Below are 24136 nucleotides of genomic sequence, written 5' to 3' on the forward strand. Positions count from 1 at the left end.
GTAGTATTGCAGCTTTGTGTGTGTTGCACTCCCGTGCGTGAGTTCCTGCTCTGCCCGTTTTCTGACCCCCTGGATGTTGACCCTGGCTCGCCTGACTACCCGATTACCTGCTGACCTTGGCTTTGGACGACTACCCGATTTGCTGCCGACCCTTGCTTGCCTGAGAACCCGACTTGCTGCCAGACCCCGGCCTGTACGAGTACCTGCACCGTTGCCGACTTCTGCCTGTCTAGGACCCAACCTCATCTTCAATCTGGTGCCTGCTTCTGAACTTACCTGGTGTCTGAGTCATTGCAGTACCAGACTCAGCCTGCGGGAGTGCTGTGTTTCCAAAGAAGTCACGCCACTGGTTTCACAAGCGCTCCTGCCCCTTGCTTACTGGAATTCCCTGTCTCACTTCCAGGGTATCCAGTCAGTGAGCCGCAAGGGTTGCTGTCCTCAGCGTATTGGTCTCCTATTCCTACAGAGTGTTACAAGCTAGCACTTTGCTAGCTATGTGTACTTTACGATCGCCGCCGTGCCACCGCCCCAGACCCCTTGCGCAGCCTGGCCTATCAGCGCTAGGCTAGCTACATGATTTTAAAAAAATATATATAATGTGCTACGCTGCCCCCTGGCGGTTTTAATAGACCGCCAGGGAGGTTAAGGGGGCCAAAGTGGTCAGTTCTGAAGGGGTTAATGTTTTATTGCTGTCACAAACACGGTACCCATGTCATAACAGCATCATATGGTGAGGGAATCTTTACCCTGTTTTAGTACAGAATCTCTGATGAGTCTGTAAAGCGCGACCTCTACATTCCTCTTATCAGGTCATCCATCACTGTGCCGCCCGGCAGCCTGCCGATCTGATACGCCGCACTCTGCCAGCATGTCACTATGGCTGCTGTGCAAGAAGTAATCAAAGACATCGCAGGCGGCGAGGTAGCTTCAAGTTCAGTAACACCAAACTAACAATACGGCAGGTCAGACCTGAGCGAATGCTTCTAAGGTCTCAATCAGATAAGTGCTGCATGTTATACTGTAGCTATGCTACCGTGTGAAGGACTAAAATAAGGTTTTACTGATCACTAGACGGTGGAATCATATAAATAATGAAGAATAATAATAATAGTTCAGACATTTACTAAGAATAATGCCTGCATTGTTCCCTTTGTTATTATTTTTACCTCAGTAATTATCAGTTAGAATATAGGACTTGTAATGAGCTATTACACAAGCGCTTTTAGGGCGATTTTCAAAATTGCCAGCGCTTAAAAAATCAGCAAATGCTGATAGTGTGAACAAGCCCTAACTGTCCATCAGAGGGGCTCACAATCTAATCCCTACCATAGTTATATGCCCATCATAGTCTAGGGCCAATTTAGTGGAAAGTCAGTTAACCTTCCTGGCGGTAACCCTGAGTCCGGCTCGGGGTGGAAAAAAGTAGACTGGAGAAGTTATACTGAGCCGGACTTGTGGTAGCCACCAGGATAGACCTCCTGCAGAACCTTAAAGAAAACCTGTAACAAAACAAACCTCCCCTGGGGGGTAAACACCTCAGGTAGGGGAACCCTCCGGATCCTATTGAGGCTTCCCCCGTCCTCCTCAGTCCCACATCAGCGGAGATAAAGCTCCCTGAACAGCGGGGATGTAAATATTTACCTTCCCGGCTCCAGTACAGGCGCAGTATTGGCTCTCCGCCACAAAGATAGGCAGGAAATAGCCGATCGCTGTCGCCCTGCTTTAATGCGCAGGCGCAAGTCTCCTGCGCCTGTGCAGTACAGCGGACCTGACAGAGATTGGCTGTTTTTGCCTATCTCCATGCTGAGAGCCACAACAGCGCCTGTGCTGGAGCCGGGAAGGTAAATAAATCAGCGCTTATCAGCGCTTGTCAGGCTTGTTGAGTCAGGATTGCGGGACACTTCGAGGGAGCCAGCGCTGGATTGCCTGTAGATACAAGGAAGAGGGAAGCCTCATTGAGATCCTGAGGCTTCCCCCTCCCGAGGTAAGTACCCCCCAGGGGAACTTTTTTTTGTTACAGGCCTCTTTAAGCACAGCATTAATTTCAACCCCCCTTCCCCGGGATCCAGATGCCAGCAGCAATTCTCCTTCCAGTCCTTGGAGGCTCTGGATCCCTCTGGTGAGATCGCCGCTTGTCGTCATGATGACAGACGGCGATCTCACTACAGGGCTACAGAGCCAACCAGAGGACGGTTGGAGAACTGCAGCGCTGGATCCCAGGGTGTTAAAGGAAACCTGAAATGTTTTAATCACCAGCACATATACCTACCCGGAGCTTCCTCCAGGCCCCCTGTAGGCTGTGGGTTTCATTGTGACCTCCCGGGTCGCTCTGATCTCCCTCCGTCAGCCTCGGTAGTCGGTGGCTAAAGCACATACACAGCCCTGAAACGGTCCTTGGTCATGCTCTGTGGTCGGGAGATTTCTATGCCTGCACAGTTAGTTAATGCTTGCATCTGTGCAGGTGCAGAATATGCACGACTAAAGAAGGGCACTGCCAGCACCGAGGATGCACAGTAGTCCAACAGACCTCTGGTCAGTGTGCCCCCCTAAGTGTATATGTGTCCCCCATCCCTGTGAGCAGTATTAAAGCCTCACTTGTCTGTGACAGTGACGCTGCACACCAGAGGGGGCCAGGCTTCAAGCCAGAGGATAGGTGACCTTACAGCACTGCACATGAGCATGGGGGGGGGGGGGGACTCATATACACTTTGGGGTGGCAGCAGGATGAATTCATGCTGAAATCTATTGAAAAATCGATCTGCAGTGTATAGGTAGGCAACAGATTCAATCAGAGAGGGAGCTATCTAATGGTTGATCTGGTGGCACTCTACTGCTGGAAATATGCATCACTGTGGAATGTTTGTTTGGTGTTCCAAAAAGAGTAGAAACAACACCTGGTCTCCCAGAATTCTCTGGGGCAGAAGGCTGCATAACTAAATAGCCTAGGCTAAACATCACACGGAGGGTGCTCCTATATACAAATATACAGCAATATACACATATAGGGCCTGATTCACAAAGCGGTGATAACTCAGTTATCACGCCTAAAAGACTTTAGGCGTGATAACCTTTGCACCAGCAAAGTTATCACCGCTTTGTGCTCTAACTCGCGCGAAGTTCCCACGCGTACGCGCGCAAAGTCCCATAGGGCTTAATGGGCACTTCACGTGAAGCACGGTGCGCTGCGCGCGTAGCGCACCGCGCTATGCGCGCAAAACTTTGCGCGCGGGAGTTCGCGCGAATTCCTTCAGATCACGCCTAAACCAAGTTTAGGCGTGATAAAGGGCTTTTCACAGGCGTGCAAAGTGTTTGCACCGCTTTGTGAATCAGGCCCATAGTGTTTCTGAAGCTGAAGCCAGGATAATTAACATAAAATTGTGTATCCTGAATTATTTAGTACAGTCTATTATATGTTGCCGCAGTGCCTCTTTAAGTTTCCATTTCAGAAGTCTGCTGCACCACATATTAGGCTCTTAGGTTTTTGCTGGCAGCTACTGATGACTGTGCAGAGTAAGTGATACTCTGTCCTCATGGGATGATTCTGAGGGTGTTGCATAAATCAGCAGATTAGTATCAGTAGCGGACGGTAGTCACATAGAAGTCAATCACACCAGTCTCACAGTGATAATCCAGGTTTAGTTGAGAACACACAAGCAGGAATGAAGATAACCAAAGTTTAGGTCAGGATAATGTGCAGAACATCAACAGCTCAGCAGGACAAGGTCCAAAGTCTCAAACATAGCAATGACTAAGCCTTATGTAGACATGAAGATCAAGACTTACTATACTGAATAGTGCTAAATAAGGTAGCTGGCCTGCTTGTCTGGTCTACAGCCCTAATCCAAACCTCCATTTTTTAATGCATATGATGGTACATTTGCAAAAATGATGTGCATTGCAAAACTGTACTATTAGCAATATATGGGTGAGATTAACTCTTTGTGAACTGCACTACAATTCAGCAGTTCCTCCACCTCAATAAAGCATCTAGAATTGCTTACTTTCAATGCACCTACATACATCGTGCTGTGGCAGTACTAGAGCCTGCGCTGTTAACTGCGGCTATGGAGTTGCGGGGATGTTTAGATTCGGGAAGTGGAGGCGCTACGGCTATGAGGATCGGCAAGTAGTGGCGCAATGGCTATGAAGAATGGCTTCCGACACATGTTCAAGTGGTAAGCATAGTGTTGGTAAGGATAGAGCTAGGTGTATTAGAAGGAAGGTTAGGTGTAGTGGAAGGAAGGTTAGTATTAGGTGTGGTGGCAGAGAGGTCAGTGTTAGGTGAAGCAGCAGTAAACTTAGTGTTTGGTGCTGAGATTATAGTTAAAGTTATCCGGCACCAATGGGGATCGGCTAATGTTGGATAAATGTACTTTCTGGTTGCTTGAGACTAAGGGCCCTTTCCCACTGGGGCGGTGTGGTAAATTTACCGCACCCCACCGCAGCCTAACGAAAGTATATGGGGCGGTTCACACTCCCCATGTTGTGATACACTTCACTGGATGTGCCCTGTCTAATGCACGGACATACCTCCGTTACCGTCGCCTCCTGTGGTAACCTGTGGCAGTCTGAGTTGGACCAGAAGTCATGTAAGTCTATGGCGACACAGGGTTTTCCAAAATTTTGGCGATGCGCCGTTGTGGTGCGCAAGCGCAGAAGTGTATTTTTAAAATAAGCTTCCGAGCAATTTCCTACTTTCAAAAGAGGAAGTGAGTGCAAGAGAGCACCACTTCCTGTTTGGATCCCGGCCAGAAGCGGAATACCGCATACTAACGATTTAATCCCCGAAGGCCTGTTTTTTGGCGGGGCGGTGCCGCCAATACTCAGTCTAAAACCGGCCTCAATGTTAAAAAATGGCCTAGTTAATTCAGTACTATACCCCACACTGTATACATACCATGAACTCTGTATAAAATGGTAAAATACACTATTTGAAATTATATTAACCGTGGGGGAGCCGTGGAGTCGTTAAACACAGCAGAGCTCACAAACAGCCAAAAAAGTCGGCCTTTACGAGACTGTAAATACTGCTGGTGATTTGTGATCGTTGGTTGAGACTGCTGGTTAGTTGAGTTCCAGATAACTTTACCCAGAACAAACTAAAAAGCACTGCATTACTGCAATAAATGCTGCCATGGTTGAAACTTCACACTTCAAAACCAAAGAGAAAGACAAGAACAAGACTGCAAACCGTCTTCAAATGTTAACAATTTTTATTCAGTGCCAAAAATGTTTAAAAACAATTAAAAACACAGCTTAGTGGGGAGCAGTCTATATAAGGCAGAAAACAAATTACACTTGAAATATGTCTACTAGTTTCAAAGTACATACAGTATATCTCCAACAACAGTCAAAACAGGTATCCTTCACATCTATGTATATGAATGGAACAACCTTTGACATACGAATAAATGACCGCAAACTGCCAAGCCTGTAATGCCCTGTGTAACTGAAATGTGAAAGAATACCTGTAACCTGTAGCCTGCTGCTCCGCCTCCCCATCAGATATCCTCACGCGTTCCGTGGGTAAACCGCTTCTCCAGAGTTGCTCTGTAGCAGTTTAGTATGAGAGGTAAAGAATAGGATGCTACTGCATATGTCCAGTGTGCCCGCGCTAGAATGGTGAGGTGGAGGGAGATGGGGGATGTCTCTGATGGATCCAGAGGCTTCCCTCTCCTGATGTAAGTCTCTAATAAATCTTAGTATGTGAACAACACAAATAAAGGTACAAATCTTCAAAAGGAAGTTGATAAAAAAGTGTTTCAGTACTGTCTTTTTTCGGTCGATTTTCTGTCCGATCGATTTCCGATTCGATTTTCCAATCGATTTCCGATTCGATTCTCTTATCTTTTCTTATCTATTTCCATTCACTTCTATGAGAAATCGTTAAGAAAGATGATCGAAACTAAGATCGGAAATTATCTATCAAACCATCTATCTAACACAAAATTGTATGGTGTGTACCTAGCATTAGCCAAGAGAAGCATTTATGAAGAGAAAAACAAGGTATTGAGAAAAAAGTAGCTATCTGTGAGCTAGCCCCCTTCCTTGGGCACCTTTCAGAAGTTTCTTAGGTCTGACAATATGCTTGAGGAAGGTGACTAACTCTCTGAAAGTGTGCATTATGGAGCTTTTTCTGTTAGTTACCTATTCAGTTGCAATATATTTATATCATCTTGTTTTCCCTACTTTAACAAAACTGTTTTTATGGGGTTGAAACTGTCTCTGCTTGAAGCTATGAACACATGATAAAAGACCAAACAAAGGCAGATGACCTGTAACACTTGGTGAAAACAATTCCATGTACAAACATTCCACTTGCTTTTATTGAAATTATCTATCATCTGTGCTCTCAGCAAGGCCATACCAGCTGATGCTAGGAGGTGGGGACACTTAACAGGGGAAGTAACGCCTACCAAACACTCCAACTGTTACCTTAGATGGTCCATTAACTGGTCTCAGAGTGGGAGGAGTGGTGGCTTTATGTAGGGATTTCTGTGCATGAAAAAAGGGCACAGTGAAAAAAGGGCCCTGCTGGATAACGAAATTTGATAACAATAAACAACATTGTCAAACTTGGTTAACGAGAAATAATAATGAAAATATATTAACGTTAAAAATTGTTACGTAATTCAACAATACAGCTTAACCCAACCCTACTCTCACACAGAACCCTCCCCTGGTGTTGCCTAAAACTAAACACTCCCTTGGTGTTGCCTAACCCTAATTACCCCCCTGGTGGTGCCTAACCCTAACCCCCCAGGGGTGCCTAACCCTAACACCCCCCCCCCCCCCCCCCCCGGTGTTGCCTAAAACTAACCACCGCCCGGGTGGTGCCTAACCCTAACCATCCCCCTGGTGTTGCCTAAAACTAACCACCACCCAGGTGGTGCCTAACCCTAACTACTCCCCCTGGTGTTGACTAACCCTAACCACTCCCTCTGCAGAAACACCCTTTTACACATAGAAATGATAATATCTTTGATAACGTAAAATCTGTACATATAAACAAAATAATATGACAAAAACTATAACTTTGCAAGCTTCTAAAATGATAACTACTTCAAAAACTATAATGTTCTAATGTTGTTAACGATATTTTTTGTGGCGCCCTTTTCTCTTTTTTCGCTGTAATAACGATAATTGCATTAAAGTCTATGGCGGCACAATTTTCGTCCACCCTAGTCCTGCACCCTTTTTTCCTGTTACCAGGGATTTAATTATATTTCTATATTACCATTATTCTGTAAACTCATATGAAGCAGTGATTGGAATTACAAATGTGCAGCTGTCACACACAGGTACCATGAACAGGTGCAATGACTGGTGGTATATTACATTGCTTGTGCTCACGTAGGTAGGTAGGTAGGTGCACTGAACAGTGAACAGGTGCAATGACTGGTGGTATTAACAATGCGTGCACTCACGTAGGTATAGGTAGGTAGGTGCACTGAACAGTGAACAGGTGCAGTGATTGGGATTACAAATGTGCAGCTGCCTGTCACACACACAGGTAGTCACTGAATGTGCTGGGCCTGGCAGTGGCACAGTAGGAATTACCACCAAGGGGCTAAAGGCCAGCTGCGACTGACTGACAGGGCTGTATATAATGCAAGTGGGCCACACACACAAAAAAAAATTGATCACAAGAACAAGAATCAGCAAGGAGCAAGCTAACAAGCCTACAAGAGCCTAACTAAGCTTTCCCTATAGCTCTCTCTGCAGCAGCAGCTCTCTCTTCTCTAATTACTGCAGGGGCACACGAGTGAGTCCAATGCCTGATGCTGCCTGCCTTTTATAAGGGGGGGGTGGGGCTCCAGGAGGGAGTGTAGCCTGATTGGCTACAATGTGCCTGCCTACTGTGATGAAGAGGGTCAAAGTTGACCCTAATGATGCACTATGGGGGCAAATCGAACTTCCGGAAAAGTTTGCGGTTCTCCGCGATAGTGAACCCCGGAAGTTCGCAGGTTCCCGTTCGCCGGTTCCCATTCGGGCCATCTCTAGTGATAGGATTAGAGGGCAATCGTTTTCAGTTAACCAAGTATAGCTCTTCTTGAAGTGGGATAAAACTCTGACATAACATTTAATAAAAATGTGTTTTCCTACTTTGTATTACCCCTACAGTTACCATATTTGCTTTAGTGCACAAGTAATATTGTCTGTTTACAAAATTACATGGGCCCAACATACAGTTTATCTGCTCTGAAAGCTGCCATTGCATAGCTATTGTATTTATTTATTTATTAAAATCTACTTATTGACCACTTCTCAGCTGCACACATACTAGAAGCAGAGAGAGCTCAGTTTCAGCACTTTGCTAATATGCTCATATACAGCAGTTATAGGTTTAACCCTATCCAATCCTTTTTTTCCGAAGATCCCTCCAAGAACTTCATATTTCTGGTGGTTGTGTGTGTGTGTTTTTTTTTTTTGTTTTTTTTTTTGGGGGGGGGGGGGGGGAACCTTACTATTGGGCCCTATGATTTCTAACTATGCCGCTGCCAGTTAAAGAAGTAGCAAGTTCTCTTACCCAGCAGATTAAATTTTTCATTTTGGCAAGTTGTTTTTACATGTTGCCGTAATGTACTTTGCCAGTTGCTGTCATCATGCACTGGGTTACTAGGACCTGGATAAGGCAATCTTTATTAAGTTTGAATCTGCTGTGTCGGGTCACTTTGATCCTGGAGTGCCTTGATTAACTTAACGCAAGAAGACAGGAATCTATAAATAGCCAGACCTTGGACAATGTTCGGCATCCTGAGTGCAATGACTTACAGCAAATTGAATAGATTGCAATCTAGATTTTTTTTCTTGCGTCATTTGCTGCCTCGCAACAGAATACAGGCACAGGCTGCACATAAAAACACTGATAAGCCTTAAATGCCTCGATAATGATTATTCCCTCGAAAAGTTCATTGCCCTGGTAGACATAGGGTGATTTCTACTGAGTTTACAACTACAATGTAACCCCATGTGACATACTATTTTCCCACCAAATAACTATTAAACCGGAGTTACAGTCACCTTATAGTTAGTTTAATACACTAAGTATTGGTAAAATTCACATGTGCCGACAGACAATTTGTGTAAATCACGCAGATGTTGCATGCGTAATGTGTGCACTACACAAATAGCATAACATGAGTTATACAAGCAACGTATACAGGTAAGTGGGCATCTTTCTATAGGTGTTTTCCAGGGAGCACATTTGAAATGACCATGAGCTTGCTGGGCAATCTGTAACTCTGGGCATTTCAAGTCCTACCCCATAGAGCCATATTAATTCATGCCATGCACTGATGAGGATCAACCAAGTGATGGCCGTGCTGGACTGGTGTGCACGATGGTGAGAGTGCAGGCGATGGCGGTTTTCAAGCCCATATGGTCGGGCTGAGGTAGGTCAATGACAGAACAACAGTGACTGTCCAGCTGATCGAATTTGGTCTGTCCACAATGGAGCAACAACCTTATTATCTTGGGTGTGCCCCCCAACACACTCATATAGGTCATTTCTTCATCGTGATACGCAAGCCCCTTCACCGCGGAAAGGTAACGATCACAAAGGGAATTGACACTTGTAAATGCCTTTTGTTTTGTTGTTGCAGCCGCAGTACAGCCAGAAAAATTAGGCAGGCATGTACAAGCACCAGAAAAAATATTATTCTTTTTGTTAGCGGCCTTAAAAATTCAGGAATCCACCTGGAGTCCTGGACCCTATTGGTGGTGGCGGAGAAGGCAGTCAAGCAGCCTGCAGGCAGAGAAGCTGAGTGGGGACTGACTTAGTCTTGGGGCAGGCAGCAGTGGCCGAAAGGCAGGCAGAGATGCTGTGTGGGGACTGACTTAGTCTTCGGGCAGGCAGTAGCCCTCCAGGAACCATGCCTCATTCATTTTGATAAAGGTGAGGTACTGAACACTTTTTTGACCTAGGCGACTTCTCTTCTCACTGACAATGCCTCCAGCTGCGCTGAAGGTCCTTTCTGACAGGACGCTTGAGGCAGTGCAAGCCAGAAGTTGGATGGCTAATTGTGACAGCTCTAGCCACAGGTCAAGCCTGCGCACCCAGTAGTCTTGGGGTCCGGAGTGGGAGTCTGAGAAACGGCTACCACCACACATCCAAGGAAGAACCCAATGTGCTGTATAAGTAATGTACCTGCCCTGACCGTGCTTTGCAGACCAGGCATCGGTGGTCAGATGGACCCTTGACCCAATGCTGTGTGCCAGAGATGTCACCACTTGCCTTTAAACATCACAGTACAGTTTGGGTATGGCCTTTTTAGAAAAATAATTGCGGCCTGGTATCTTCCACAGCGGTGTCCCAATCACCACAAATTTTCTGAAGGCCTCAGAGTCCACCAGCTGGTATGGTAACAGCTGGCGAGCTAACAGTTCCGCTAAGCCAGTTGTCAGACGCCGGGCAAGGTGGTGACTGGCAGACATTGGCTTCTTCCGCTCAAAGATTTCCTTAATGGACACCTGGTTGCTGCGGGCAGAGGAGCAGGAATCGCTGGTATAATACAGTGTGCAGTCACACAGATGCAGTGAAAGGTATGCAGTGACTGGTATAATACAATGTGCAGTCACACAGATGCAGTGAAAGGTATGCAGTGACTGGTATAATACGATGTGCAGTCACACAGATGAAGTGAAAGGTATGGGAAATTAGGCTTCGATTCTGGTCCGGAGTGGGAGACTGAGAAACAGCTACTACCACACATCCAAGGAAGGCAGCAGGCACGGCACACAAGTCCCGACTCAGGGAGGTAGTAATGAAAAATAACAATACAGGAGGACTCTTTCGAGGCTCTGCTGACTGCAGTATAATGATGAGATGAATAAACTTGAAATCCTTTCATGATAATCTGTTACGGAGGGCAAGTCTGCCATTCATTCAAGTGAAAGGTATGCTCTGACTGGTATAATACAATGTGCAATCACACAGATGCAGTGAAAGATATGTACTGACTGGTATATAAAACAGTGTGCAGTCACACAGATGCAGGGAAAGGTATGCACTGACTGGTATAATACAATGTGCAGTCACAGAGATGCAGTGAAAGGTATGCACTGACTGGTAAATAAAACAGTGTGCAGTCACACAGATGCAGTGAAAGGTATGCAGTGACTGGTATAATACAATGTGCAGTCACAGAGATGCAGTGAAAGGTATGGGAATCAGGGTTCGATTCCGGTCCGGAGTGAGAGCCTGAGAAACGGCTACCACCACACATCCAAGGAAGGCAGCAGGCACGGCATGCAAGTCCCGACTCAAGGAGGTAGTGACGAAAAATAACAATACAGGAGGACTCTTGAGGCCCTACTGACTGCTGTATAATGATGAGACGAATACACTTGAAATCCTTTAACAATAATCTGTTATGGAGGGCAAGTCTGCCATTCATTCAAGTGAAAGGTATGCACTGACTGGTATAATACAATGTGCAGTCACACAGATGCAGTAAAAGGTATGCAGAGACTGGTATAATAATACAATGTGCAGTCTCACAGATGCAGTGAAAGGTATGCACTGACTGGTATAATACAATGTGCAGTCACACAGATGCAGTGAAAGGTATGCACTGACTAGTAAATAAAACAGTGTGCAGTCAAACAGATGCAGTGAAAGGTATGCAGTGACTGGTATAATACAATGTGCAGTCTCACAGATGCAGTGAAAGGTATGCACTGACTGGTATAATATTACAATGTGCAGTCACACAGATGCAGTAAAAGGTATGCACTGACTGCTGCTATAATACAATGTGCAGTCACAGAGATGCAGTGAAAGGTATGAACTGACTGCTGGTATAATACAATGTGCAATCACACAGATGCAGTGAAAGGTACTGACTGCTGGTATAATACAATGTGCAGTCACACAGATGCAGTGAAAGGTATACACTGACTGCAGGTATAATACAATGTGCAGTCACATAGATGCAGTGAAAAGTACTGACTGTTGGTATAATACAATGTGCAGTCACACAGATGGAGTGAAAGGGACTGACTGCTGGTATAATACAATGTGCAGTCACACAGATGCAGTGAAAGGTATACACTGACTGCTGGTATAATACAATGTGCAGTCACACAGATATAGTGAAAGGTATACACTGACTGCTGGTATAATACAATGTGCAGTCACACAGATACAGTGAAAGGTACTGACTGCTGGTATAATACAATGTGCAGTCACACAGATGCAGTGAAAGGTATACACTGACTGCTGGCATAATACAATGTGCAGTCACACAGATGCAGTGAAAGTTATACACTGACTGCAGGTATAATACAATGTGCAGTCACACAGATGCAGTGAAAAGTACTGACTGCTGGTATAATACAATGTGCAGTCACACAGATGGTATTCACTGACTGTGCTGGGCCTGGCACACTATAGCAATTAGCAAGGGCCAGCTGCGACAGACAGGGCTGTAGATGCAGTAAAAGGTACTGACTGCTGGCATAATACAATGTGCATTCACACAGATGCAGTGAAAGGTATACACTGACTGCAGGTATAATACGATGTGCAGTCACACAGATGCAGTGAAAAGTACTGACTGTTGGTATAATACAATGTGCAGTCACACAGATGCAGTGAAAGGTACTGACTGCTGGTATAATACAATGTGCAGTCACACAGATGGTATTCACTGACTGTGCTGGGCCTGGCACAGTATAGCAATTAGCAAGGGCCAGCTGCGACAGACAGGGCTGTATGTGCAGTGTCAGTGGCACACACACAAAAAAAAAACACATCACAAGAACATTAGCTCTCAAAAGAGCTTGTTTTGTGGTGCTTCTCAGCAACAAATATCAGCAAGGAGCAAGCTAACAAGACCTAATTAACACTTTCCCTATCTCTGCAGCAACCTCTCCCTTCTCTCACTAAAACAGGCAGCAGACAGAGTGAGAAAATGGCCAACGCAGCAGCGTTTTTATAGGGGAGCGGGGGTCCAGGAGGGAGTGCAGCCTGATTGGCTGCCATGTGTCTGCTGCCTATGATGTAGAGGGTCAAAGTTTAGCCCAATGATGTAGTATAGGGGGCGGGTCGAACTCGCTAAGTGTTCACGGTTCGCCTCAAACGCGAACCCCTGGCCCCAACGCGTGAACCGTTGGGGCCATCTCTATTCAGCAGTGAGGACTGTGGGACAACTCAGAGCTCCTTCCAACCGGAATAATGGCAAATGCCTTCTGTTTTAAGGAGGTAAATTTCTGTTTTCATAACATTTTAGTAAGAAGGCTTTTTGGTCTCTTTCAGTCCCTAGGAGTTCTGGTTCACCATGAGCTTGCTAGGCAATCTGTAAATTTGAAAAGAACAAAATAAATCTTGGGAATTCCCCATCAGGAGATCCATTTATCTAAAACCTGTCAGTAAAAGGTTCAAGCTATTAGATTAAAGAGTACCTAAGGTATAACTAATCTTTCCCATATGCTGTATACAGTATTACCCTAATGTAGGCCCGGTGAATGAATGGGAATATAACTCCAGTTGCTGGGAAATAACCATAAACCCCATCAGCGTAGTTTTTGCCTGAAGCCTGCTGAACTCTGTGGCCAACCCCATCTGTGTTGCTGCAGGATGCCCCCCTGCAGCCTGATACTTGGCCCCTGAGCCAGGGGGACTCACGCCAACATAGTGGGGGTGGCCCCGGGTGCCACTTCAATGGAGAGGCTTCCGGTTTGTGGTGGGGGCAGGGTTTCCTGGGTGATTTATATGCCCATTCACTCGTCTGACCTAAGGAAGAATTAGTTGCATTTGTTTATATGTAAAATTACACTGTAGGTACTACTGTGATTAACACTTAAAGCGAGACTGTAAACTGTATAAAAAAGTGTAAAAAATGGAGTGTATGAAATGAGGCTTGGTTCACACATAAAAAGGTGTCCAGTCCTGTCCTGTCAGTTTTTGACAGTTGGCACCAGTGTTGTATGAGTTTCTATGGCTGTGTTCACACATTTCCGGTTAAGTCCTATTCTGTCAGTTTTGTATCAGTTTTTATGTGTTTCTATGGGTGTGTTCACAAGTAAAAGGTGTACTGATCAAGTAAAACTGATAGAAAACTGATGCAAAACTGACAGGACAGGACTGGACCAGAAATGTGTGAACCAAGCCTAAACACAAGCATTACTAAGTGCGTAAAGTCTTATGTACAATGAGTAGAGCATAATGCTTTACCACTACTGGACCACTCATAGTTTTAAAAAATTCTGTTAGTCTCAATGGGCCAACAGACATTTTAAAACGTCCTCCACCGCTGCCGTGCACGTGTGTGTGCCTGCCGTGTGCACCCGTCACCGTCAGAACTCAGAGAACCGCAATTGGTGAAAGGGAACAGGTATTCCCTGAACCAATCAAGGTGCCTGTAAGGGAAAAATCATGGCTTCAACGAGAGGGAAATAGTCTTTTCTGTAACAACACTGTCTGTGTGCTTGTTAAAAGCAAACAGACTAGAGAGTGTGAGGACATATAGTGGTAAAAAAAACTCACAAAAAAGTAAAAATAAACACTTCACACTACATTTTACATTAAATAAAAATAAAATAAAAACACTTGTAAAAAATTTTTTTTTTTTAGAAAATACATAAATAGTTACATTAGGGAGTGAGATTTATTTAATATGTATGTCATTTTAATTATTGGCCAGATACAAAAAAAAATATAAACCAGAAAAATACACCTTTATTTCCAAATAATATATTGTCGCCATATATTGTACTAGGAACATAATTTAAAAGTTGTGATAACTGGGACTAATGGGAAAATAAAATGGGTGGGTTTTATTTATAGTAGCATTGCTTAATTTTAAACTATAATGAATGGAATTGGAGAAATAGTGTATTTGTTCATTGTGTTTCCCTATCAAATGCATAGAAAATAAAGTAATTACTGAAAATAATTAAAAAAGCCTAATTTATGGAAGAAAAAATAAAAATAAAACAGGTATAGATCATTTCGGTGTGATAAGTAGTGATAAAGTAAGTGGCGAATGAAAGGGAGGAGAGCTGACAGGTGAAAATTGCTTTGGTCTGTTAGGTTAAAAACCCTTGGGGCGAAGTGGCTAACACAGTTTATTGCATACACTTCACTGTTTCATATTCTCTTTAAAATAACTTTTCAGCATTTTGCAGATGAAAAAGTAGGTGAAAAACTACTATAAAAATTATTTTGAGTATTCCCTTGCTTCCTGGGGGCTTAAAAGGTATGAAAATATCAGTTACCTGTCAGTGGGAGCGGTCTTACCTCCGCTGCGGACTGCAGCGCGGGAGCCGCTTCCGCGTCTGACGTCACGGATTCCACTGCCACGTCATCGCAGGCATCCTTGCTGGGCTCAGAGCGGACGGATCTCTCCCCTGCACATGTCATAAGGTCTGCACGCTCGCGCACGGGGCGGCAGGACCTTTATAACTTAAGGAGACGGGTCAGCTGATCCTGCGGTCAGCTGACACCTGTCTGCCAATCACACACTGCTGATCGGTCCGGCCCTCTGGGCGGCTACTTTGAAATTGCTTTTTGTATTTAAGCTTGGAGATGTCAATTGCTCCTTGTCTGTTGTTGCGAATACTTCGGTAGTAGCGCTCAGACCTTAGTCAGATCCTTGTGTGTTTGATCTGGCAGGAACCTGGAGATTCACACTTAGCTTAGGATTATATTACTATTCTTGTAATATTATTATATTGATTGTTATTGTGTATGACCTCTTGCCTGAACCTCTGATTTTTCTCTTGCCTCACGATTCTGTACCTTATCTGATCTGCTGCCGACCTCTGCCTGACTATAGATTCTGATACTTGCCTCACGATTCTGTATTACTGTTTGACCGATCTGTCATCGACCTTGCCTGTACGACCACTCTCTATCTAGTGATAGCCTCTACCACTATGGGCTATCACTTTGGAGTACTCCTGTGAAAATAAAGTGTGCACCAATCACCTGTTTCTCACATTTGAATAAAGTACTGACTACTTTATTTCCTGAGCTATCACTGATCGTTACATTACCTAAGAGCAAATTCAGGAGAAAAAGTTAACTGAATAGGGGACAAGAGCCCATATGCAATTACCGGTAGCTTTTGCTCCTGACTTTTCTACTAGGTGATATTTTCATAACTTGTCAATTAAATGCATTTTAAACCTCAAGCAAGCAAAAAAAAAAAAAATACTCAAAATAATTTCAATAGTACTTCATCACTACTTTTTGTTGCTTTTTCAAATGCAAATTGCTGAATAATTATTTAAAAAAGATGAAAAGTTAGCTCCTAGGAGAAAAAGTTGAAAATGTTGATTGCAAATAGGCTAAGATAAGAAAAATAATGTTGTTAGAAAACCCAGGAGAAAGTTTATGAATCAAAGCCTACATAAGTAAAATGATTGCAAAAACGTGTAACTTTTGTGTCATGGAAGTTCTCCTACATAGACCAGGGTTTTTCCCCATACCTTGCCCCTAGATTCTCATGAAGATAAGAAAAGCTATAAGAAGATTTTAAAAAGTCCTCCGATTGTGGAGAATTATATTACAGGGAACCCGCGGTGAGAGAGAGATGAAGGCTGACACGTTTATTTCCTTTTAAATAATGCATATTGCCTGGCAGTCCTGCTGATCATCTGCCTCTAAAGTCTGCTACACACTTTCAATAATTATTGGCCAATCACTGACCAATTTTACTACGTTCATGTAATATGAGGGTTTACCTACACAATCTGCTCAAAGTATTTAATATCTGTTGGTATAATTGGTCAGTGATTCGCCAATCATAATTGAAAGTGTGCATAGACCCTGAACAAGCATGCAGATCAGACAATGACAAATTAGCTGCATACTTCTTTTAGGTGTGTGGTTTAGACCCTGCTGACAAGAAAGATCAGCGGAACTGCCATGGAAATGGTATTGTTTAGAAGGAAATAAATATGGCAGCTTCCATAGGTCTCACACCTCGGGTTCATTTTTAAGTAGACTACAATCCATAGAAGCAGACATGAGAATGCTTTTCGTGTCCTGCAGGAAGGAAACCTGAGGGAACATGGAGTAGTAAATATAGAGGCGTCAATGACAAGATAAGGATGCAGCCGATAAGGATGAAATGAACACCAGTAGTGCTGAACCTTATCATGGCCATTTAGAAGATTGAACTAAATCTGGATCTATCTATTCCATTACTTTTTGTATGATTGTGTAGTGATGAGCCCCAGCTGCACTGTACTCCTGTGTTTCCAGTTTTTCATGGCCGTGGAGCCAATTAAACTAGTTCAGCATCTATTGCAGGCAGAATATACAGGCACCATTTATTCTAACATGATGAGGCATGCTGCATAGGGAATGCATCTGTAAGCTCTTCTGTGTACTGAGTCGCCGGCTCCATGTGATGTGACCTTTTAGATGAGTTCAAAATATCTGTACAAGGTTTTTCTTTTTGTCCCAACGAGTAAGATGCTCCAACACTACAGCCTGTATACATGCAAAAAGGGCATCTGGAAAAAGGGCACGGGATATTGACAACATTTTAAGAGATTATCTATAACAATATCTTCATGGGTTCTTAATCATAATCTAAAATCAAGTATAAATATGTTGAAATAACAGTAATCAAATCGGAAAATAACATCTATAACCATAAAATGATATTTATACTTGTATTAGGCATAGGAAAGAAATTGTAAATATTACAGATTATTATTATTATTATTTATATAGCGCCAACATCTTCCGCAGCGCTATACAGAGTATATTGTCTTGTCACTCAACTGTCCCTCTGAGGGGCTCACAATCTAATCCCTACCACAGTCATATGTCTATATTGTGTAGTGTATGTATTGTAGTCTAGAGCCAATTTAGGGGGAAGCCAATTAACTTATCTGTATGTTTTTGGGATGTGGGAGGAAACCAGAGTACCCAGAGGAAACCCACGCAGACACGGGGAGAACATACAAACTCCTTGCAGATGTTGACCTGGCTGGGATTTGAACCGGCAACCCAGCGTTGCAAGGCGAGAACGTTAACCACTATGCTGCTACAGATATTTTACTGCAACTATACCTAACCATACTCTCACACAGAACCCTCCCTGTACCTATCCCTAACCCTTAGACCTCCCCTGGTGTTGCCTAACCCTAAACCCTCCCTGGTGGTGCATAACCTTAAGACTGGTCATTTGGACGTCAAATCGGGCGTGTACAGTCGGTCGTTCAGCTGATAACACTGGTTTTGTCGGATCCAACATGTGTATGAGCCTTTAGACCCCCCTGGTGGTGCCTAACCCTAAGACACCCCCTCGTGGTGTCGAAACCCTAAGACCCCCCTGGTGGTGCCTAACCCTAAGACCCCCTCTGGTGGTGCCTAACCCTAAGACCCACCTGGTGGTGCCTAACCCTAATATCTACCTGGTGGTGCCTAACCTTAAACCCCCCTGTTTGTGCCTAACCCTAAATCCCCCTGTTGGTACCTAACACTAAAACCCCCTTGGTGCCCTGGTGGTGCCTAACCCTATGTATATACCGGTATATAAATATTTGTAAGATAATAAGCTTTAAAAAGATAATGTATGCATTGTTCTCCTAAAAACAAATTTTAAAATGCTAAAATAAGTTAAAACAATAGTCAAATCGAAATTCTAAACAATATTGGTTACAAAACTTATTCTGTAAATGAAAAATTTAGATTTCATGGTCCCAGCACCCGCTATTTAATGGGCAACCTAATTTCTTCTTTGGCACCCATTAATTAATTTCTTCTTTGGCACCCATTAGCCGATATTTTGCATTGGAGCCTATGGTGCGCCCTTTTAGTCCATTAGCCATATGAGCCTTTTTTCCTGTTCCCCTACAGCCTTGGCGGGTGCGCACACTACAGAGGCGCTTAGCCAGGCTTTTCACCGGACTTTGTACCCTCCAAACTTGTTGCCTGATAAAGTGGGATTGTGACCCATGAAACACATTGCAACTTTGGAGCTTTTAATAAAAGTTACTTTATACTGTGAGTAACGTCCCACTGTCCGGTTTGTCTTTACATGAGGGAGGTGAGTCCACCAGCTTCCCCCTTTTTAAAAAAAAATTTAATCGCTTTTATTTCACTTGGCGCCTCTGTGTTACTACTCTACCAATTGTCTAGTCCACCCTTGGTGGAGGGGTGTATCCCCATTCCTTCCTGTCTACAGAGAGCGACTTCTTATACCTGAGCGGGGTCAGGTCATAATTCTCCCCGCCTGCCTATCCAGTGGTTGCCTTTGTGGTAACCCACGTTTGGGAGTATAACCATTGCCTTGTTGTACATCTGACCAATTGTCACAGAGATGCTACACTATATTGGGCTCTCAGTTTCTTTTTTGTCTCTTTCAAGTATGGTGTTTTCTGTACTCGAGAAAGAGGAAACATCCTCTTTCTCGAGTACAGAAAACACCATGCTTGAAAGAGACAGAAAAGAAACCGAGAGCCCAATATAGTGTAGTATCTCTGTGACAATTGGTCAGATGTACAACAAGGCAATGGTTATACTCACAAACGTGGGTTACCACAAAGGCAACCACTGGATAGGCAGGCGGGGAGAATTATGACCTGACCCCGCTCAGGTATAAGAAGTCGCTCTCTGTAGACAGGAAGGAATGGGGATACACCCCTCCACCAAGGGTGGACTAGACAATTGGTAGAGTAGTAACACAGAGGCGCCAAGTGAAATAAAAGTGATAAAAAAAATGTTTAAAAAGGGGGAAGTTGGTGGACTCACCTCCCTCATGTAAAGACAAACCGGACAGTGGGACGTTACTCACAGTATAAAGTAACTTTTATTAAAAGCTCCAAAGTTGCAATGCGTTTCATGGCGGTTTTCTGCAGAGAGGCGGGGCTACGTTGTGGAAGGCGGCGTCCCTCAGGCTACGGGAGGGATTCAGGGGTAAAGACACAGCAGGTAATTATAACTTGCTATTAGACAAGAACCCGATGGATGTATAATATAAACTGTAAGTCCACTTTAAAGAGAAACCGTAACCAAGAATTGAACTTCATCCCAATCAGTAGTTGATACTCCCTTTTCCTTTTCTCAAACGGATCATCAGGGGGGTCTGTATGGCTAATATTTTGGTGAAACTCCTCCCACAGTGTGATGTCAGGACTATGGCACTTTTTTTGTATTACATTATCTTTACTGGAGTTCCTCTTTAAGCCTGTGTCCTCCAGGGCTCTGCCCTGTCTTCCCTCCTCCCTTCCTCTGCAGTTAGAGCACAAAGCCCAGGTCAGCAGCAACTGAGGTAGTTTGTAAGTTGTCTTTTGTATGGTCTGATAAAATCAGTATAGTCACACTTCTTGCATCGGGAGGTCAATGGAAGTGTGTTTGTGTGATTTATTACTTCCATTGTCACACAGCTGCCAGCAGAAATACAAACTGTTCCAAGCAATTTAGCATTGCCAGTGGTGTTAGTTGCTACTAGTGATCATGGGAATTGTTATCCTCTGTCCAATAAATGACTGATTCGGGCGGCAGTATCAATCCATCCCAACTGTCCTGGTGATAGGATAGCAGTGCGGCTAGAATGATGATGTCGTCAGAATACTCAAAATACATTTCAGGTATCTCTAAGCTTCATTTTCTTAAAAGTTTTAAAGTCACCCTAATCACAGGAGGGTAAGAAATGAGTCTGAAGAATTCTGTAGAAATTCATAGTTCTTAGGACTTATTATAGTGTGGATAATTGATTCATTGAAGGAAAGGACTGTAGATCGCCTACTGTCCTTTCCTTCAATGAATCAATTATCCACACTATAATAAGTCCTAAGAACTATTTCCTTATACTTCAGACGATGTATAGGCAGATTGACCAAAAGACTGATCTCTATCTGATGCCTGCCCATACACCACAGAAATTGGCCTTGTGATGTTTCAACCACCACCTTGCTGCCCCAGCGCTGTTCCACTAATGTAAAATGTGCCCCCCACCCCCAGTATATACTTTACCTGTCCATGTCCACCACTGGCTCTAGGCTCCATTTGGAAACACACGTCCCACATGGTTGCCGACACATACAGTACATGGGCACATGTATGCAGGCATGGATCCAGCGATGGACACAGGTAAAGTCTGTAGCACTGGGCACCGGGGGGGGGGCACATTTTAGATTAGGCGGGAAATCACCGGGAGTTTTGTCGCATTCATTGCTCGTCCCGATATCGTATGCCGTAACCACCACACATTGGATCAAGCATGTTGGCCCTACATCTTGCAGCATGTCGGATTGCTACGTGAGACCAATTTCAGCCCAAAATTGGTTGCATTGTTGATCAGGCATGCTCTTAGCAGCACCGATTTTCATCCGATCTGATTATAATAATCGAATCAGATGGTCGATTGGCAGCCAAGTCGCCTAATGTATGGCCACCTTAAGTGTCTGAAAGGTTTAGTAGGTTTACCTTTTCTCTTCATTTTCTCTTGATAACCTTATAAGTGTGCACTGACTCTGCAGTCTGCCAGGAAATTATTACATAGTTACATGATTATTGGGTTAAAAAAGACATGCGTACATCAAGTTCCACCAGAACTACAGTTTTCTCTCTGACTGCAGGGGATAAGGCTTATTTACAAAAGAGAGCTTCTGTGCATTTAACTCATAGAAAATACTGTAGTACACTTAGAAAAATAGCAGTGTGGCGCTTAAAGACTGAACCAGGTAATACATTATTATCCAAGGTGGCTGCTTCCAGTACTAACTGCTGCAACCTTGGGAAAAGTGTGTTACTTTTGGTTAAAAGAATATAGGATAACTACATAGTCAATGAGGAGTGACAACAAAGTTTTAATTCTATGCTTTGTCAGACTGTAGTTAAGTAATTATATGTTCTGCTATGACAGCTGCCAACCCAACGATTGTCAGCTGTGCTATGAAGAGGTATCAAAAGGCTACATATAAAAAGATAGCTGGGGTAATCGTTCTGTAGTCCAGGGTAGGTTTTGGTGAGTACAGACAGAAGCATATGCATAGAACTTGGAGGTTGTCCAAGTACCTATGTACCAGGAACCAAAAGAAATTGATGACACTTATTTGTAACGGCCTCAGATTCATTTTATAGACTATGTTGATGCGTGTTATTCTTAGACAGTTTGCCGTAATGCATAAACGTGCCTTGTGTTTATACAGTATAAACTGCCCTGTAAACATCTCTACTTTTTTAATGATTAAATAGTTTGTAAATTATATGACAGCTTGGAGATAAATGTTTTACCACATTAGTCATTTCCCTTCAAATTTATGTTACTTCATGAATCACCACACTTATTGTAACACCAGAGGATGAACTTTGTATTGAAATCCAAGCAGTAAAATACAACCTGACACTGGCACTCCAACACAAACAATGGTTTTGCAATGTACCTCATTGCAGTGCAGCTATACAGAGACTTGTGTATAAACATGGTCTGATGGTGTAGTGGTTAGAACTCTTGCCTTGCAGTGATGGGTCCCTGGCTCCAATCCCAGCCAGAGCACTATCTGCAAAGAGTTTGTGTTTTCTCTCCTGTATGCATGGGTTTTGTTCTGGGCACTCCAGTTTCCTCCCAAAATCCCCAAAACATACAGATAAGTTAATTGTCTTCCCCCTAAATTGGCCCTAGACTACAATACAAACACTACACAATATAGACACATGAGTATGGTAGGGATTAGATTGTGAGACTCTCTGAGGGACAGTTAAAGGACAACTGTAGTGAGAGGTATGTGCAGGCTGCCATATTTATTTGCTTTTAAGCAATACCAGTTGCCTGGCTATCCTGCTGATCCTCTGCCTCTAATACTTTTAGCCTTAGTTCAGGGGCTGTGGCTGAAAGTATTAGAGACACAGGATCAGCAGGAGAGTCAGGCAACTGGTATTATTTTAAATGTAAAAAACATATCCCTCTCAGTTTAGGTTCCCTTAAAATGCATTTTATGACAAGTTGTAAAAATATCACTTGGAGAAAACTCAGTAGAAAGAGTGAATTGCATATGGCCCAAAGTGTGTCTAATGTTGGGCATACACGGCGTCGAGGGGAGGATTATCAATTCGAGCCTGATGGCTCCATTGATAATATCCGACGTGTCCAATCACCGCGGGGATCAATCCCGTGCTCGATCCCCGCAGGCGGACAATAGCAGCGAATAGAGCGGGTGACAAGAAGCGCCAGCAGGGACGAGCAGGAATCGATCCGTGCGCACGCGCGGCGGGGGTCGATCCGGCGGCTAATTGGCCGCCAGATCGACCCGTATATGCCCAGCATTAGATTATTGTCAGAACTGACAAGATTAGCCACATGCTTGATTCTGGTGTTGTTCAAACACTACTGAAGCCAAATAGATCAGCAGGGCTGCCACTAGGCAACTGGTATTCTTTAAAAGGAAATAAATATGGCAGCCTCCATATTCTTCTCACTACAGTTGTCCTTTACAAGACAATATACTCTGTTCAGCGCTGCAGAAGATGTTGGTGCAATAAATAATAATAAGTACCGGTTATCACAGGCCCCCTAGTGGCTGGACCGCTCAGTGCCTTCCAATGTATTTCAACCCACAGACTGTCCAACCTCTAGGACATAATCGATGAGCTGAAACCGTTGGAATTTTGGCAGCAGACAGGCTAGAAGGGAGCTTGTGAATTACTGTAACACAAACTACACACTATTTTAGGGCACCAAGCTGCCACCACCTCTGTAGAAGGACAGAGGACCTAACCTCACTGACTCTAATACCTGCGAATAAAAACAGCTAGAACACACACTAATCTGACTATACGGACAGTAGTAGCGACTCTTCAGATAGCTAGGATACGTTCTGTGTGGCTGAATAGTAGGTATAGCGGAGAAATAAATGACTTTAGAAGTCTTTTATTAATAAATGCAATATAAACAATTAATATATACAGAAAATCATTAAAAATAAAGATTGAAGAGAAAAATAACACAGTGTAAAATAAAAAGTAATGAAATAAACGAATACTTAAGTCCAGATGAAATATGTCCATTTGGAAACCAATCAAAGTCCTTTGTTTCAGTTCAGGAAAATGGCCACCAGCTACATTGTTCTCTGGCTGGCCTGATCAGGTGATGTTACACAAGGGAGGACTGCCCCTCCCTGTATGCATCCTGGTTTTATTGAAGCTAGTTTTGGCGTGGGACAAAGCCTG

General features: G+C 43.7%; 1 long non-coding RNA gene across 2 annotated transcripts in view; it reads right to left on the reverse strand.

Annotated features, from left to right (window-relative positions):
* LOC137517817 (uncharacterized) overlaps positions 1–24136 on the reverse strand; it is an 85782-nt gene that overhangs the window by 34138 nt on the left and 27508 nt on the right. Inside the window, exon 3 of one of the 2 annotated variants that reach the window (XR_011020675.1) lies at positions 17336–17469. The exons of the other annotated variant lie outside the window; for it this stretch is intronic. This is a non-coding gene — a long non-coding RNA (uncharacterized lncRNA). Of the gene's footprint in view, positions 1–17335; positions 17470–24136 lie in introns of those variants that run through there. 2 annotated transcript variants of the gene reach the window in all.

The sequence above is a fragment of the Hyperolius riggenbachi genome, chromosome 5, assembly GCF_040937935.1.
Source record: "Hyperolius riggenbachi isolate aHypRig1 chromosome 5, aHypRig1.pri, whole genome shotgun sequence".
In the NCBI taxonomy this organism is placed as follows: Eukaryota; Metazoa; Chordata; class Amphibia; order Anura; family Hyperoliidae; genus Hyperolius; species Hyperolius riggenbachi.